At 42.7% G+C, this 17,976-nt stretch overlaps 1 pseudogene; it reads left to right on the forward strand.

Moving 5' to 3' along the window:
* Positions 1-331: 331 nt before the first annotated feature.
* On the forward strand, positions 332-1,261 carry LOC142750736 (olfactory receptor 11L1-like; annotated as a pseudogene).
* The last annotated feature ends 16,715 nt before the right edge of the window (positions 1,262-17,976 follow it).

The following is a 17,976-nucleotide window of genomic DNA, read 5'->3' on the forward strand; positions in this document are numbered from 1 at the left end:
CTGGATTTATCTTAGCACAAACTTGTATTTTTACCCAAATATTCCCAAGTCATAAAAATATCTTTAAAAGTGACTATTGAGATGCAATAGCAGACACAGTCCATAGACAAGGGAGGCGCTGTTTGAGAAGTTTTTCTAATTTTATAAAACCCCTTTAAATAAAAATAGAGGCATATAATTTGTTGGGAAATCTTAAACGTCATACAGCTACGAATCTGAGAATATGAAATTTGCCAACTCCAGTTCCTGTATATTATTATATTAGAAGTGATACATTTTGATTTATTGAGATCTAATATTACTTTGTTCTTTACATTTTGTTTTTTTCTAAATGCAGGAGAACAATTTGACTGATATCATAGAATTTTTCCTCTTGGGTTTTCAGGGTGACCCACAGCTAAGAATTTCCCTCTTCTGTCTTCTTTTTGTATTATTTTTCCTCACGATATGTGGGAACCTCCTGATCATCACCCTGGTGTCCACCAGCAAGAATCTCCACACTCCAATGTACTTCTTCATCTCACAACTGTCTATCAATGATATTTTACTGCCAGCTATTATTGTCCCCAACTTGTTTTACATTGTCCTGAATAATGGGGGGATCATCACTTTTATTGGTTGCATGACTCAGTTTTTATTTTTTGCCTCCTCTGAAGCATTTGAATGTCTTCTCCTCACAGTGATGTCCTATGACAGATATGTGGCCATCTGTAATCCCCTCCGGTACACCTCTATCATGACAAGCGGGCATTGTGTGAGATTGGCCGCCATATCCTAGTCAGTCGGTTTTTCCTGTGCATTTAGTGGCACCCTAACAATATCAAGGCTAAAGTTCTGTGGACCAAATATCATCGACCATTTGTTCTGTGATCTTATTCCCTCACAGGAAATTTCATGTTCTGATACATTTCCTATAAAACTACAAATGTATCTACAAAGTATTCCTTTATTGATTATTCCAAGCATTATAATTGTTATATCTTATGTTAACATTGTCCGTGCTATCTTACGGATTCCATCTAATATCAGTAGACATAAAGCCTTCTCCACCTGTAGCTCCCACCTCACTGTGGTCTTCATATTTTACTTGACAATATTCAGTGTTTATGTTCTTCCAACAAGTGGACAAACATCGGACATTAATAAAATCCTATCCCTGCTCTACACTGTATTTACTCCTCTGTTCAATCCCATTATATACAGTCTGAGAAATAAAGATATTAAGAAAGCCGTACAGTAAAATATTCAGAAATATGTGTAATCTGTTGTTATTTTCTCTTATCCTCTTGCCTCTGCAGCCAGTATTCATCTTCCTGACAGAGCCACATTTATGTCACGTTATGAGTTTATACCTTTGGAATGCTTTTACTTATCCTAGCAATTTTTAGCCCATTTCTTGTAACACACTGTACTTTATGTTAGTGGTAAATTTTGGTCAAAACATTTAATATTTATTTGTGAATCACAAAGGTTTATCAAAAATGTAGAAAGATTAGCAATGTCCTTTAGTGGTAAAAAACTTCAAGGTTCTGTGACGTGCGCTTGGCCCACAAAAGACTTGTGAGCAACGGCTATTTTTATGCACGTTTACAATTTAGTTCTAATGAAAAAATAATGTCTTAAAAGCGAATCGCCTCAAAGCCATCAAACTTCTGACACCTGTAGCAGTTGACACTCTGACCTACCCCAAATAATTCAAGGGTCTGCGCCGCATTCTTAGACCCCAAAAGCCTCTTTAGCTGCTCCTGTTTTTTTACGCACAGAGTGCGTAATTTACGATTTAAATCTAAGAAATAAACAATATCATAAACAATAGTAGTGCAAAAGCCCTATTTTTTTTTACACATCTAGCCTTGGACGCTCTGACCTACCATATAAAATCTCAGGCTAGCAGCACAGATGTAACCCGTGCAGCGGGCCAAAAAAATGATGCCTTTTTCACTAAAATGGGTATAAATAATCATTTTCCACAATGCTGTCCAAGAGCATTTCACAACAAGCAACGAACCGCGGGTCTGATGGAATCGACCTAGGCGTCCATTCGTTCGACTTACACAGACAAATAATAAGATACCTGACTCGGTCATTTGCTGTAAATGGGGAACCCTCTCTTGCCCCCGAAACATGAAGCAGTTCCTTCATTTATAGCTAAATTTGAGCGGTTTTAGCAAAATATTTCCGAAACTGTCTATTGTGAAGTTCCGAGCCCTGGAACGTTCATACATCACCATGTCCTGAGTTTGTCTACCACAACTCATGAACCTGGGTTGTGTGGTTCGCCCAGAAAAACCTTGTCACGACGGCTGTATTTTAGGATCGTTTACAATAAAGAAACAATATCTGAGAAAAGAATTGTCGAAAAGCCATAACATTTTATATACTCATAGCCTTTGACACTCTTACCTACACCCTAAAAAATCAGGGCACCCAAACAAAGGTAAAATATTTGAGCAAAAAAATCTCTGTGCTCAATAATTTATTTCTGTCAACCCCGGTAGTTTTTATGCCAGGCCATACAGGTGCGATGATCTCTTCTACCCACGTCTCTGAATGCTCCATAGGCCCAACCAGCTTAGGAGAGGTTTGTCAGAACGGGCCAACCGATGGAGCTTCCCACCTGTTTGTAAATCTCTGTTTTGTTTTTTCTTACGTTTTTTTGAGTTAACTTTAGATGTTGCAAAAGTAAAGGCATGGCCATGACAGAGCCTATATGATGTCATGCAGATATGAGTCTCTACAATTACCTACATGGGAGCCTTTGCCACTCCATTTGCCATTGTATTGCATCAGCGTATGACATCATATTCCAGAAGCATTGTTCCTAGGGGAGAATAGCTTTATAAAATAGCACCCAATGGCGCCTGACACAGTTTTTTTTCCGTATTCTGTGTCAATTCAAAAATTTTCTTGAGAGAAAATTTTAGACATATAGAGGTACAGTGTGGCTCCATACATTTATTGGCTGCTGAACTACTACTGAACTATTTAGTCATCTATTATTGAATTATTAAGCTTCCTTACTATATATACCTGTAGTCATTATGTTGATCACCATAATCATTATCTCTTATGTTAAAATTGCATCTGTCATCTTAAGGATTCCATCCGGTACAGGCAGAAAGCCTTCTCCACCTGTAGCTCCCACCTCACTGTGGTCTCCATATTTTACTGCTCTCTGTTCACTGCTTATGTTACTGCTTATGGGCAGTGTTAGAAGCATCCCAGCCTCTAACAAGCGGTTTAGGGTTCAAGTGGCGAAAAAATTCCAAGTGCGCTAGAGTGTGTTTTAGAGTCTTTTACCTTATGCGACCGAAAGTTTTGTATGGACGGACATGGTCCGTTATGGACTTTCGCCATCACCACCGGTGGTGAAAAGTAAAAAATTAAATCTTTAGGGAAGCGACCGGCGTCGTTTCTGACTCTGGAAGTTTACCACTAAAGGTCTAAGCAAGAAATATGTACAGTTTCGTGGCGGTGGCATGCACGGTTTACGACCAACAAAAACCGAAAACTAAACCGTGACCCGATTGACGCGAGCTAGGTGTCCATTCGTTCGCCTTGCAAAGCCGAACAATACGACACCTGACTCGGTCGTCTTTTCTAAAAGGGGACTCCTCTTTTTCCCCATAAACATGGCAGAATTTCCTTTTTTAGAGCTTAATATTGATAGTTTAACCAAAATCTTTCCGTAACCGCTCAATGTGAAGTTACGAGCCCCAAAACTATTATACATCACCATTTCCTGGGTATGTACGAAATAGAACTGAAGGCCACTATCAAAGCAACCTGGGCTTCCATAACACCTCAGCAGTGTCACAGGCTGATCGCTTACATGCCACGCCACATTGATAACACCTCAGCAGTGCCATAGGCTGATCGCCTCCATGCCACGCCTCATTGATAACACCTCAGCAGTGCCACAGGCGGATCACCCCATGCCACGCCACATTGATAACACCTCAACAGTACCACAGGCTGATCGCCCCATGCCACGCCGCATTGATAACACCTCAGCAGTGCCACAGGCGGATCACCCCATGCCACGACACATTGATAACACCTCAACAGTACCACAGGCTGATCGCCTCCATGCCACGCCGCATTGATAATACCTCAGTAGTGTCACAGGCTGATCACCTCCATGCCACGCTGTATTGATAACACCTCAGCAGTGCCACAGGCTGATTGTCTCCATGACACGCCACATTGATGCAGTAATTCATTCAAAAGGAGCCCTGACCAAGTATTGAAGGCATATACTGGACATACTTTTCAGTAGGCCAACATTTCTGTATTAAAAATCATTTTTGAAATTGGGTTTATATTATATTCTAATTTTCTGAGACACAAAATTTGGGGATTTTCATTAACTGTTACCATAATCATCAACATTAAAAGAAAATAATGCAGTAAATAGATCACTCTTTGTGTAAAGAATCTATACAATATATGAGTCTCAATTTTTAAAACATGTATATATATATATATATATATATATTTATTTATTTATACAATACTGTGCAGAACTTTGAGGCAGTTGTGGAAAAATGCTGAAAAATAAGAATGCTTTCAAAACTAGAAATAGTAATAGTTTATTTTAGCAATTCACCAAATGCAAGGTGAATAAACAGAAGATAAATATAAGTATTTGTCCTCAAATCAGCATCAATTCTTCTAGGTACACTTGCACAAAATCATGGATTTTGTAGGATTATAGTCAGGTATATGATTACCTAATCATACTAAATAAGTGATAATGATCGTCATTTTCATATGTAGGTTAAAACACAGTCATTAACTGTAAGAGAAACAGCTGTGTAGGAGGCTTAAAACTGGGTGAAGAACAGCCAAACTCTGCTACAAAGGTGAGGTTGTGGAAAACAGTCTAATGTTAGAGGTCCACCATGGCAACACTGAGCAACAAGACGCTAGGTAGTTAAAGCAGTCATCAGCAAGGTCTCTCCCAGGCAAAGATTTTAAGTAGGCTGGGGTTTCAAGATGTGCTGTTCAAGTTCTTTTAAATAAGCACAAATAAATAGCAACGTTGAGGACCGTAAACGCAGTGATCAGCCAAGGAAACAGTGCAACAGATCAAAGACACATCATGCTTACTTCAAAATCGGAAGATGTTCAGCAGTGCCATCAGCTCAGAAACCAGTGTGATCAAGGTACACCCATCTACTGTTCGGAGAAGTCTGGCCTTCGTGGAAGAATTGCGACCAGAAAACCATACCTTTGATGTGGAAACAAGGCCAAGCAACTCAACTATGCATGAAAATATAGGAACTGGGGTGCAGAAAAATGGCAGCAGGTACTCTGGACTGATGAGTCAAAATGTAAAACATTTGCTATAGCAGAGGGAAGTTTTTTTCTTCAAATGGCTGGAGAGCGGTTCAATAATGAGTGTCTGCAGGCAGCAGTGAAGCATGGTGGAGGTTTCTTGCTAGTTTGTGGCTGCATTTCAGCAAATGTGTTGTGGATTTGGTCCAGATTAATGGTGTCCCCGGGGCTGAGAAATACAGGCAGATACTTATCCATCATGCATACCATCAGGGAGGCGTCTGATTGACTCCAAATTTATTTTGCAGCAGGACAACGACCCCAAACATCCAACCAAGGTCATTAAGAACTATCTACAGTGTAATGAAGAAAAAGGAGCCTTGGAAATTATATGGCCTCCACAGAGCCCTAATCTCAACATCATCTAGTCTGTCAGGGATTACATGAAGATACAGAAGGGTTTGAGGAAGCGACATCCACAGAAGGTCTGTGCTTAGTTCTCAAAGATGTTTGGAACAAACTCTGCGCCGAGTTCATTCAAAAACAGTGTGCAAGTGTACCTTGAAGGAACAATGCTGTTTTGAAGGCAAAGTGTGGTCACACCAAATATTGACTTGATTTACATTTATCTTTTGTTCAATCACTTTGTAATTTGTTAATTAATTAAAAAAAAATCCTGCTAACACTTCTATTTTGAAAGCATTCTTACTTTGAAGCATTTTTCCACAGCTGCCTAAAACTTTTTCACAGTACTGTGTATACCAAGCGAGGAGAGCTTATATCCTGGCAGAACTTGAGTGATCCTTATTTCCCCCAATATCTCCCATCTAGGGACAGTGGGGACACCCCATACATATTAGTTTATTGTGGGATCTGACAACATTAATCCAATGTGTATGGGCCACTTTACTTGTATTTGCATTGAAGGTCATAATAAAGAGGAACAGACATGAACTCAAGTTGTGGGTTTATCATATAAGGAATTATGTCTTTTACTTTATTATAAATATAGGGATGTTATATTCTGAATATCTTGACTTAACATGAGATCTTCGTTATTGTTCTAAATGCAGGAAAATAATCTGACTGAGGTGACCGAGATTTTTTTCTTAGGATTTCAAGGCAGTCAACGTTTAAGATTTTCCTCTTTGGTCTTTTCATTGTGATTATTTGTTTTACAATATGTGGGAACCTCCTGATCATCACCCTGGTGTCCACTAGCAAGAACCTCCACACTCAAATGTACTTCTTGCTCACACAACTGTCCATCAGTAACATCTTGTTGACCTCAGATATTGTCCCCGAAATGCTCCACATTCTTCTGAATAATGGGGGGACCATCACTTTTACTGGTTGCATCACTCAGTTTTATTTATTTTGTACTTTGGAAGTATATGAGTGTTTTCTCCTCACAGTGATGTCTTATGACAGATATATGGCCATCTGTAATCCCCTCCGTTACACATTTATCATGACATGTCTGTGTTGTATGAAATGGGTAGTCATCTGCTGGTTGTTGGGTTTTTCCTGTGCATTCGTTAATACCCTAAATTTACTGACATTAACTTTTTGTGGACAAAATATTATTGAGCATTTTTTCTGGGACTTCGTCCCCTTGATGGAAATTGCCTGTTCTGATACCTTCATGGCCCAACTTGAAGTCTCCTTACTAGATATACCTGCAGTCACCATGCCGACCATATTAATCATTGAATCTTATGTTAAAATTGTGTCTGTCATCTTAAGGATTTCATCCAGTACTGGTAGAGAGAAAACCTTCTCCACCTGTAGCTCCCACCTCACTGTGGTCTCCATATTTTACTGCTGTCTATTTGCTGTTTATGTTGTTCCAACAAGAGGACAGACATCGACAATAAGTAAGATCCTATCCCTGTTCTACACTGTGCTTACCCTTTGATCAACCCCATTATATACAGTCTGAGAAATACAGACATTAAGAAAGCTGTGCAGGAATCATTTCATAAAAATATCTAATGTCAAAATCGACCTTAATTTAATGTGTTTAAGTTCCACTTAAAAACATAGCAGTTACAATCGCCGGCTGCAAGACTATGGGTATTTATGATTAAATAACAGTTCATTATTATTTTATCCAGTAAAGAAAGACACAGCAAATATACTATAAGTTTCCTATTGTCAACAAGTTTCATTATTATTATATAGTGGGCATCACTGTTATGGTCTTGTAAAGGATCTGCCAGACACAGCTTCTGTGTCGACGCCCGTGGTTAATCAGTCTGCATCTGTTCCTAGGTCTGATAGAGTGACTCGTTCTGCTACCACTCAGGCTGGTAGGCTGAGAAGTGGGAGAACCTATCACAGCCTGGTCAGACGGTTCTAGCTCCCGCCCTCGGTCTATTTATACCTTCATTTGCTGCTTGTCTTTGCCTGTGATTCTCTCTTGTTTCCTGGCTCTGCTGTTCCTGCTATCACTGTTGACCACTGCTTCATATCGACCCTGGCTTTACTGACTACGCTCCTGCTCTGCGTTTGATACCTCGTACACTCCTGGTTTGACTCGGCTCGTTCACTACTCTTGTTGCTCGTGGTGTTGCCGTGGGCAACTGCCCCATTTCCCTTAGCTTCTGTGTACCCTTGTCTGTTTGTCTGTCGTGCACATATTGAGCGTAGGGACCGTCGCCCAGTTGTACGCCGTCACCTAGGACAGGTCGTGCAAGTAGGCAGGGACTGAGTGGCGGGTAGATTAGGGCTCACCTGTCTGTCTCCCTACCCCGTCATTACATAATCACAGGCCCATATACCTTTTCTACCCTGGTTCCTACACAACTATGGACCCCCTTGAGACCCTGTCTCAGCAAATGCAGGGTGTCTCCTTACAGGTCCAAGCCCTGGCTCAGAGGTGCGACCAGCATGATGCTAACCAGGCAGTGCCCTCCACCTCACCTCTTGAACCCCACCTCAAGTTGCCTGACCAGTTCTCAGGGGACCGGAAGACTTCTTTCTCCTTTCAGGAGAGTGGTAGGCTCTATTTCCGTCTAAGGCCCCACTCCTCAGGTTCTGAGAGCCAGCGAGTGGGTATAATTGTCTCCCGGCTCCAGGACGGCCCCCAAGAATGGGCCTTCTCCTTGGCTCCTGACGCCCCTGAACTTTCCTCTGTTGACCTTTTTTTTTCTGCTCTCTGATCTATGATGAGACTGACAAGACCGCCTTTGCCGACAGTCAGCTGGTGACCTTACGTCAGGGTAAGAGACCCGTTGAGGAGTACTGTTCTGACTTTAGGAAGTGGTGTGTAGCTTCTCGGTGGAATGACCCTGCCTTGAGGTGCCAGTTTAGATTGCGTCTGTCGAACACCCTGAAAGACTTATTAGTTAGCTATCCCTCTTCTGACTCTCTAGATCAGGTTATGGCTTTAGCGGTACGTCTTGACCGACGTCTCAGGGAACAATGACTTGAACGTCTTTGTTCTTTCTCCTCTGGCTCCCCCATGATGGCTCCCGAGGTTCCGTTGCTTCGTTCTTCCACTGAAAATTTGGATGAACCAATGCAACTCGGGGCCTCCGTGTCTCCCAAACAACGTAGAGAGCTCCGCAAGAAGAATGGTCTCTGCTTCTACTGAGGGGATGTCAAGCATCAAGTGAACAACTGTCCTAGGCGTAAGAATAAGCAGCCGAAAAAATTCCGCGCCTAAGTGACCATCGGGGAGGTCACTTGGGCGCACAGGTATTTCCCGTATACATGAAACCTAATAAGATCTTGCTTCCCTTTCAGGTCTCTTTTGAGAGTAGGTCTGCCACCGGCAGTGCCTTCGTGGATTAAGGGTCTTCTGCTAATATTATGTCTGTGGAATTTGCTATGTCTCTAGCTATGCCATTTATTGATTTGCCTAAACCTGTCCCGGTAGTGGGTATCGACTCCACTCCACTTGCTAATGGTTATTTTACGCAGCATACCCCTGTTTTTGAACTCATTATTGTTGGCTCCATGCATTTGGAGCAGTGCTCTGTACTGGTGATGCAGGGATTATCATCCGATTTGGTTTAGGCCTTCCCTGGTTGCAGATGCATAATCCCACGTTTAACGGGAATACTGGGGATCTTACTAAATGGGGTAATGAATGCATGACGTCCTGTTTTTATGTTAATTTTATTTCTCTACCTGAGGAGGTGAACACTCTACCTGAGTTTATTCAGGACTTCGCTGATGTTTTTTTCTAAAAAGGCCTCCGAAGTCTTACCTCCTCATAGAGAATATGATTGCGCAATCGATTTGGTACCAGGAGCTAAGCTCCCTAAGGGTAGGATATTTAATCTCTCTTGTCCCAAACGTGAGGACATGAGAGAATATATCCAGGAAAGCCTGGCCAAGGGTTACATTCACCCCTCTACTTCTTCGGTAGGTGCTGGCTTCTTCTCCGTAGGGAAGAAGGATGGTGGTCTTAGGCCGTGCATTTATTACCGAAACTTGAATAAGGTCACTGTAAGGAACCAGTATCCCCTTCCTTTGATTCCTTATCTCTTCAATAAGGTTCAGGGTGCCCAATGGTTCTCTAAGTTTGATCTTCGGGGGCTTATAACCTTATCCGAGTCAGAGAAGGGGATGAGTGGAAGACTGCGTTTAACACGCCCGAAGGTCATTGCGAATACCTCGTCATGCCCTTTGGGTTGTGTAATGCTCCAGCGGTCTTCCAGAATTTCATAAATGAGATTTTAAGAGACTACCTGGGGGTATTTCTTGTAGTGTACCTTGATGACATACTTGTGATTTCCATGGACTGGCCTTCCCACATTGAGCATGTCAGGAAGGTGCTCCAGGCCCTTCGGGAAAACAAACTCTTTGCTAAATCCGAAAAGTTTGTGTTTGGGGTGCAGGAGATACCATTTTTGGGTCAAATCCTCACTCCTAATGATTTACGCATGGACCCTGCCAAAGTTCAGGCTGTGGCTGAATGGGTCCAACCTGCCTCCCTGAAGGCGTTACAGTGCTTCCTGGGGTTTGCTAATTATTACAGGAGATTTATTGCTAACTTCTCGGTCATCGCTAAGCCTCTTATGGATCTTACTCGCAAAAGGTGCTGATCTCCTCCACTGGCCTCCGGAGGCGGTCCAGGCTTTTGAGATCCTTAAGAAGTGTTTTATCTCTGCCCCAGTGCTGATTCAACCTAACCAAATTGAGCCATTCATCGTGGAGGTTGACGCCTCTGAGGTGGGAGTGGGTGCTGTCTTGTCCCAGGGTACCAGGTCCCTCGCCCATCTGCGTCCCTGTGCCTACTTCTCCAGGAAGTTCTCCCCCACTGAGAGTCACTATGACGTGGGCAACCGCAAACTCTTAGCCATTAAATGGGCATTTGAAGAGTGGCGCTTCTTCTTGGAGGGGGCTAGGCACCAGGTAACGGTCCTTACCGACCACAAGAATCAGTTTTTTCTAGAATCTGCCCGGAGGCTAAACCTGAGACAAGCTCGATGGGCGTTGTTTTTTACTAGATTCAACTTTGTGATCACCTATAGGGCTGAGTCTAAAAATATTAAAGCTGATGCACTGTCGCGAAGCTTCATGGCCAGCCCTCCTTTGGAGGAGGATCCTGCTTGTGTTTTGCCCCCAGGTATAATCAAATCCTCTGTTGATTCTGACTTAGTCTCCGAAATTGCGGCTGATCAAGGTTCAGCTCCCGGGAACCTTCCTGAGAACAAGCTGTTTGTTCCCCTGCAATTCCGGCTAGGGGTACTCAGGGAAAATCATGACTCTGCACTATCTTGCCATCCAGACGTCCTGCTAACCCCTTGTTCGTGGTCGGTGATCTGGTGTGGCTGTCTTCAAAAAATTTGCACCTTAAAGTTCCGTCCAAAAAATTTGCTTCCCGGTATATAGGGCCGTACAAGGTCATTGAGGTCCTTAACCCTGTCTCCTTCCAGCTGGAGTTACCCCCGTCTTTTCAAATACACAACATGTTTCATGCCTCCCTCCTGAAACACTGCTCCCTGTCCTTGGTTACCTCGAGGAAACCTCCGGTCCCTGTTCTCACGCCTGAAGGGGTAGAATTCGAGGTGGTCAAGATTGTGGACAGCAGGATGGTCCAAGCCTCCTTCCAGTACCTGGTACATTGGAGAGGAGGAGAGGACTTGGGTACCCGCCCGGGATGTTCACGCTGGGGTATTGCTCAGGAGGTTCCATCTTCGGTTCCCCAATAACCCAGGTCCACCAAGGAAGGGTCCAGTGGCCCCTCATGAAAGTGGGGGGTACTGTAAAGGATCTGCCAGACACAGCTTCTTTGTCGACGCCCGTGGTTAATGAGTCTGCATCTGCTCCTAGGTCTGATAGAGTGACTCGATCTGCTACCACTCAGGCTGGTAGGCTGAGGAGTGGCAGAACCTATCACAGCCTGGCCAGATGGTTCTAGCTCCCTCCCTCGAGCTATTTATACCTTCATTTGCTGCTTGTCTATGCCTGTGATTCTCTCTTGCTTCCTGGCTCTGCTGTTCCTGCTATCACTATTGACCTCTGCTTCATATCGACCCTGGCTTTACTGACTACGCTCCTGCTCTGCGTTTGGTACCTCGTACACTCCTGGTTTGACTCGGCTCGTTCACTACTCTCGTTGCTCACGGTGTTGCCGTTGGCAACTGCCCCATTTTTTTTAGCTTCTGTGTACCCTTGTCTGTTTGTCTGTCATGCACATATGGAGCATAGGGACCATCGCCCAGTTGTACGCCGTCGCCTAGGACGGGTCGTGCAAGTAGGCAGGGACTGAGTGGCGGGTAGATTAGGGCTCACCTGTCTGTCTCCCTACCCCGTCATTACAGGTCTCAATCGTAAAATACTCATGATGCGGCTGCATGGCCAGTACGAGCACCGCACAATACACACTATCCACTTTCTCTGCTACATCTTGGCCTAATCCAGTGCCAGCTGTGCCTGTAAAGCAATTAAATTCCATAAAAATTACTCCCCGCATCTGTACTCACCTTGGGGAAGCAGCGAAGGTCATGAATTTTCACCGTTTGTTACTGGTTGGCATTGCAACATTTCACAAGTGAGAGGCCGCTGACTAAAGGTGCTTCTGCCACAAGAATGGGTCCTGGCAGCCATCCTAGCCTTCAGACAAATATATATTGCCTCTAAGAGGCCACAGCTGACTTGCCTGAAGATGCGTTTTTGTGAAACTGAAGAATAATTGGGCACATGGGCTCAATTTTCTTCTCATCCAAGTCCTGCGTTGCCGGGCACACTTTTGGAGACCTCTGGATCTACACAATGCTGCTGAATACTGACTTGTCATCTGAAGAGGGGGAAAGGGCATTTGTACTATCCCTGTTGCTTTCAAACCCATAATCCACCAGTTGGAACTCTGGCAATGCATGTCAGCCATAGTGGGCACCTACATACATTGTCTTGAACATTACCTTTAGGTACCAGTATTTTGGGAGCACTGCTCCAATTTTTCAAGACCGCCTATCCATCTGAGTCTCATTGAACACCAGCTCACTTACAGGAGTAGTAATTTAAATTCCCCAACTAACAGAGAGATAATTCAGAGGGTCTGCAGTCTAAATTTTTCTTGGACTATTTCACGGTGCTCAGATACTTCTGTAATTGAGACAGAAACCCTGTTGTCCTCAATCTATGTAGTCCTCCTGCCATTCTTATTCATTATGTCCTCATACGCTCGTATTATCCTCACCATTCTTCGAATTCCTTCAACCCAAGGTAGGCAGAAGACGTTCTCTACTTGTAGCGCTCACCTACTGGTCGTGTGCACCTACTTCTTGACTATTACTTCTGTTTATAGTAATCCAAAATAATTCTCATCACACGTTAATAAAATAAGATCCTTGCCGTACATTGTAGTCACCCCGATGTTCAACCCAATGATATATACTCTTAGGAATAAAGAGATACAAGATGCTTTTCGCAAACTTTTAAGCAACATGAGGAAGAAAACAGTTTAGATATCATTCTGGCAGAGTCAGCTTTCTTCTACCACTAGCAAATCAATTGAAACTTTAGATACTGATTTCTAATAATGTCTTCATTTTTTCGACAAAACCAAATGAGAGCTTGATTTTTGCAGTACAAGTTGTAGTTTTTTTATGGAACAATTGATTAGACATAAAGCCTTCTCCACCAGTAGCTCCCACCTTATTGTGGTTTCCTTATTTTATGGACATTAATCATTGTTTATATGCTTCCAACAAGAGGACAATCCCTGATCCTGAGTAAGATTTCATCTCTGATGTGTACTGTGGTGACCCCACTGCTTAAACCTATTATATACACTCTGAGGAACATAGACTTTAATGAAGGTTTCCATAAGTTATTTTGTTATTTAAAGTTAAAAAAAAATAACAATTCCCTCATCGACTCATCGAGATCCTGGTGCAACAATACGTCAAAAACACGTCTACTTGTCTTCTAATTCAAAATGAAATTATTGCACAGTCTTCATCCTCAGATGGTTAATTCAATGATTGTGGATATAAACACTTAAAGAAGCACTCCACCTTTTATTTATTGCACCCTCCATTTGTACATTGGTGTTTCAGTGGGGCGCTGTGTGCAGAAATACTTACCGATCCACACACCTTGTTGTTTTTCGGGTCCAGCACTTACGTGACCTTCATTCTGACTTGGTCTCACATACAGTCATATATCACCACCTTCATATCACTTTTTTGCAATTTTTCACTAAATGTTGGTGTTTTTCACAATTAAATACTGAATGTGTAGAGCACATTTTGCCAGTAACATAAAGTCCAATGTATCACAAGAAAACAATCTCAGAATCGCATTGTGCCAACTGTAAAGATTGGTTGAGGAGGGATAATGTATGGGGTTGTTTTTCAGGGGTTGGCCTAGGCCCTTTAGCTCCAGTGAAGAGAAATCTTAATTCCTCAGCATACAAGATATTTTGGACAATTGCTTCCAACTTTGTGCGAACAGTTTGGGGTTCGGCCCTTTTCTGTTCCAGTATGACTGCGCCACAGTATACAAGGTCCATAAAAACATGGTTGGGAGTGTTTGGTGTGGAAGAACTTGACTGGCCCGCACAGAGCCCTGGCCTCAACCCCATCTAACACGTTTGTGATGAACTAGAACAGGGATTTACGAGCTAGACCCCCTCCCCCAACATCAGTATCTGACCTCACAAATGCTCTTCTGGTTGAATAGGCAATAATTCCCACAGACACACCAAAATCTTATATAAAGCCCCCAGAAGAGTGGAAGCTGTTTTAGCTGCAAAGTGGAGACAAACTCTATGGATTTAGAATGGGACGTCATAAAAGCTCATGCAGGTGTAATGTGTAGGTGTCCCAATACTTTTCTCCATATAGTGTATCTTCATATTGTATTTATATAAATATCTTTAACATTTTCTCCTAATTATCCTTAGAAATAATTAATACCAAATAAAGCATTTTTCTCTATTGGCCAATTATTGTATTACCCTCAACCATCAACATCAATATATAACCATCAACATCAATATATAACCATCAACATCAATGTACTTTCTCTGCCCCCTCACTGTAAAGCCACAGTGCTTACATAGCAATCAGAGTGCAATTTTGACATTTTGGGGTGGTCGTCCCAAAATGTGGGTGTGCCCCCCAAATTCCCTGTGAGGGCTCAGAACTCTGCTGTCAGTCCACCCCATCATTAATGCATCATTTTATTTTTAACCACATAGAGTAGGTAAAGTGCCTTTACACCTGTAGAGATCCACAAAACAAGGATATAGCACCTCAGGAGATGCCAAAAGATGAAGCCGGCACCTCTGGAGATGCAAAAGAGCAACCAGGCGTCTCCAGAGATGCAGTTAAAACCGTGGTACCTGATTACAGAATCATTCCTCTCTGCTGAGGGCTTACAATAAACCACACATAATGCACAATCACACAAACAAAAACATTTTTTGTTATTAACTCCTTATAGTGATTTTACGTCGGCCGTTCAGGGTAGTTCTTCTGAAGCGCCGCCTTTTCACGTCGGCACTTCAGAAGAACTTTCCCTGCATCGTGCGGGGTGCTGCTGAAGCCCGGGCTGTTAGTAACAGCCTCGGGCTTCAGGGCAACAAACTGCATCTCTGGAGACGTCGGGTTGATCTTTTGCATCTCCAGAGGTGCCGGCTTCATCTTTCTGCATTTCCTGAGGTGCTAGATCCTTGTTTTGCTGAACTCTATAGGTGTAAAGGCACTTTACACACTCTGTGTGGTTAAAAATAAAAACACTAATGCATTACTGATGTGGTACATTCACAGCAGTGTTCTGAGCCTTCATATAGAATTTGGAGGGCATACTCACATATCCCAGCCTGGGTGGGGGGGTCTAATGACCTGAACTAGAGTGCTGTTACTGTAGTTCGGGTCATTACACCAACAATCGGGTGAGGATTGCAGCCAAAATATCGTCTGGAAAACCCCTTTGAAGAAAAGCGAGCAGACAGTCACTCACTGCTCTTACAGTAAAGAAGCCTTTTTGCAGTTGGCGATTCAAACTCTTTATTTGCAGATGCAGAGGGACACTTTGCCTTTTTAGGACATTTTATACTGTGTGGACCAGTTATATATTTGAATAAATGTAAGTTGTTGATGGTTATGAAGCCTCTCTTATCAGTATTATTAAAATGCAACTGTTGCTTCAATTCTTTCCCACAAATTAAGGCCGGATTCACACGAGCGTGTTCAGTCCATGTTATATACGGTCCGTATGTTGGCAGTATTTCCTGGACTGAGCACACAGCAGGGAGCTGGGCTCTTATCGTCATCATTATCTATGACGCTAGGAGTCACTGCCTCGCTGCAGGAAAACTGTGCCGTACAGAAAACATGCTTTCAGTACACTACAGTAGTTCAGGCAGGGACTCCTAGCGTCATAGATAACTATGATGCTAGGAGCCTGGCTCCCTGCACTGTGTTCGGTCCGGGAAATGCGGCCGACCTGCGGACCGTATATCACGGATTGAACACGCTCGTGTGAATCCGGCCTATTAGTACAAGTAGATATAAAAAACAAATTATATATTTTATTAGAGAAAAATATTTGTTTTTCCATGTATCAGAATCCTTTCCTCCTATCCTCCATCGTAACTGTTCACTCACTCTGAATTTACACCTAAAATCCGTATTTAGTGAGGCAGAGACGAGATGGACTATCACTAAAAGATCAGGTTAGTCTATGGAGAGGGAGGTGGAGGAGAAAGCATGAGCAGAGTAAGATAGAGGCAGAGACACACATAAAAATGATGCTACAGATTCTAGTAATTATTAGATCTCACCCCAGTGCTGGATTCACAGCTACATTGCTCATTACGGGTCTATAATGTCCTCCATGCTGCTGCTGCTGCTTCTAGTAAATGTGACATATCTCTGCAGTGCTGGATTCACAGCTACACTGCTCATTACTTCTGTATGATGTCTTCCATGTTGCTGCAACTTCTAGTAAGTGTTATATTGTTATTTCTCGCCCCAGCGCTGGATTCCCAATAATGCTGCTCATTACTGCTGTATAATGTCCTCCACGTTTCTGCAGCTTTTAGTTAATGTTATATTATTATCTGTCACCTCAGTGCTGGATTCACAGCCTAACTGCTCATTACCACTGTATAATCTCCATGTTGCTGTTGCAGTTTCTAGTAAATGTGATATTTCTCCCCAGGGCTGGATTCACGTTTAGGGTATGTTCACACACTTAATAAAAAACGCCTGAAAATACGGAGCTGTTTTCAAGCGAAAACAGCTCCTGATTTTCAGAAAATTTTTAAGCAACTCGCATTTTTCGCAGCGTTTTTTATGGCCGTTTTTGGAGCTGTTTTTCTATAGAGTCAATGAAAAATGGCTCCAAAATCGGCTCAAGAAGTGACATGCACTTCTTTTTCGCAGGTGTTTTTTTAACCCGTACGTTTTTCAAAACGGGCACGTAAAAAAACGCCCCATCGGAGCAGAACGCCGGTTTTCCCATTGAAATCAATGGGCAGATGTTTAGAGGCGTTCTGCTTCAGATTTTTCGGCCATTTTTCGGCTGTTTATGGCCCGAACAATGGCCGAAAATAAGCCGTGTGACCATACCCTAACACTGCTCATTACTGCTGTATAATCTCCTCCATGCTGCTGCAGCTTCAAGTAAGTGATATTGTTTTATGTCACCCAATTGCTGGATTCACGGTTTCACTAATCATTACTGCTCTATAATATCTTCTGTAGCTTCTCCCTTCCCCCTTCTCATTGAGAGCACTGTCTCACTGAATACAGATTTTAGCAGTGAATTGAGAATGAATGGTTAGTGCAGAAGGGAGGAGACGTTTCTGATATTCACATATACTATTGAGTTATAGGGAAAATAAGGAACGAGGGTTACACTTTAATCATTTTTTTTCTTAGCTAAAGCTTGAAAGTTAATCCGCAAGTCTGTTTTCCCAAGTTTACCTAGCCTTATGACCCGAGGTGAATCTTAAAGCTCCTGGGTCCTAATGCTAAATCAGTAATGGTGGCTCCCAACTACCATGTGCCATTTACAATACTGGTGTCTTGGGCCAGATGAGCTTTTGTGTGTCCTCAGGCACCAGGGCCCAGGTGTGACTGCTACCTCTACACCCCTTATAGCTAGGCCACTGCATCATTTTATCTGTGCTTCAACTACTTCTTGCAAAAACATATACTCATTAACATATACCATTCTCTGACTAATGTATATTTACTTGATTGATATAGAAATAAAGATTAA

Source organism: Rhinoderma darwinii, chromosome 3 (genome assembly GCF_050947455.1).
Source record: "Rhinoderma darwinii isolate aRhiDar2 chromosome 3, aRhiDar2.hap1, whole genome shotgun sequence".
Classification (NCBI taxonomy): Eukaryota; Metazoa; Chordata; class Amphibia; order Anura; family Rhinodermatidae; genus Rhinoderma; species Rhinoderma darwinii.